Source organism: Oncorhynchus gorbuscha, linkage group LG01 (genome assembly GCF_021184085.1).
Source record: "Oncorhynchus gorbuscha isolate QuinsamMale2020 ecotype Even-year linkage group LG01, OgorEven_v1.0, whole genome shotgun sequence".
Taxonomy (NCBI): Eukaryota; Metazoa; Chordata; class Actinopteri; order Salmoniformes; family Salmonidae; genus Oncorhynchus; species Oncorhynchus gorbuscha.
In genome coordinates, this window is record NC_060173.1 from 109198450 (window position 1) to 109200457 (window position 2008).

The following is a 2008-nucleotide window of genomic DNA, read 5'->3' on the forward strand; positions in this document are numbered from 1 at the left end:
TGTCGGTTGATTGGTGCGTCCGTCAGTCTCTCTTCCGGGTTTCATCCCCAGTCTAACGGTCAAGCAGAGAGGGCCAATCAGACGATTGGTCGCATACTACGCAGCCTTTCTTTCAGGAACCCTGCGTCTTGGGCAGAACAGCTCCCCTGGGCAGAATACGCTCACAATTCGCTTCCTTCGTCTGCTACCGGGTTATCTCCGTTTCAGAGTAGTCTGGGTTACCAGCCTCCTCTGTTCTCATCCCAGCTTGCCGAGTCCAGCGTTCCCTCCGCTCAAGCGTTTGTCCAACGTTGTGAGCGCACCTGGAAGGAGGGTGAGGTCTGCACTTTGCCGTTACAGGGCACAGACGGTGAGAGCCGCCAATAAACGCAGGATTAAGAGTCCAAGGTATTGTTGCGGCCAGAGAGTGTGGCTTTCCACTCGCAACCTTCCTCTTACGACAGCTTCTCGTAAGTTGACTCCTTGTTCATTGGTCCGTTCCGTGTCTCCCAGGTCGTCAATCCTGTCGCTGTGCGACTGCTTCTTCCGCGACATCTTCGTCGCGTCCATCCTGTCTTCCATGTCTCCTGTGTTAAGCCCTTTCTTCGCACCCCGTTCGTCTTCCCTCCCCCCCCCCGTCCTTGTCGAGAGCGCACCTATTTACAAGGTACATAAAATTATGGACATGCGTTCTCGGGGGGGTCACCAATACCTAGTGGATTGGGAGGGTTACGGTCCTGAGGAGAGGAGTTGGGTTCCGTCTCGGGACGTGCTGGACCGTTCGCTCATCGATGATTTCCTCCGTTGCCGCCAGGATTCCTCCTCGAGTGCGCCAGGAGGCGCTCGGTGAGTGGGGGGGTACTGTCATGTTTGTCATTCATTGTCATGTCTTGTCCCTGTGCTCCCCATGCTATTCGTTTCCCTCTGCTGGTCTTGTTTGGTTCTATCCTCCTCTCTCCCCCTCCCTCTCTCACTCTCTCGCTCTCTCTTCTCTCTGTCGTTCCGTTCCTGCTCCCAGCTGTTCCTATTCCCCTAATCATCATTTAGTCTTTCCACACCTGTTCCCGATCCTTTCCCTGATTAGACTCCCTATTTATTCCTTTGTGTTCCGTCCCTGTTCCGTCGGTTCCTTGTTTTGTATTCCATGCTGTAATTGCGTTTCGCCCTGTCCTGTCGTGTTTTTTGCCGTGATTGTGTATCACCCTGTCCTGTCGTGTTTGTGCCTTCTTCAGACGCTGCGTGTGAGCAGGTGTCTCAGTTGACTACGGCCTGCGCCTACCCGAAGCGACCTGCAGTCTGTGGCCGCTTCTCCAGTTGTTTTCCCCTCTACTATCTAGAGGATTTCAGTTATTCGGTTTTGAGCATTAATAAACTCTGTTTCTGTTAAGTCGCGTTTGGGTCCTCCTTCTCCTGCATGACATATACACATCAATTACACTATATATATCTATATACACATCAATTACACTATACATATCAATATACAGTACATATCAATTACACTATACATATCTATATACATATCGATTACACATACATATCAATATACACATCAATTACACAGTACATATCTATATACACATCAATTACACTATACATATCTATATACAGTACATATCAATTACACTATACATATCTATATACATATCAATTACACTACACATATCTATATTGGGGTGGCAGGTAGCCTAGTGGTTACAGTGTTGGGCCAATAACCAAAAGGTTGCTAGATCAAATCCCCCAGCTGACAAGGTAGAAAAGTGTCTTTCTGCCCCTGAACAAGTCAGTTAACCCACTGTTCCTAAGCCATCATTGTAAATAAGAATTTGTTCTTAACTGACCTGCCTACGTTCAATTATTGTTTTTTATTTTGGTTAAATACATGAAAAGCTAACACATAACCCAGAAAGCAAAGCACAATCATATGAAACAAACACATTGTTCAGTAAAAATGTTCTCCAACATACACTTGATGCCCTAGCAGGCACCAACTCATTCCACATGAGAGCTGGGAAAAAAAACGCATATT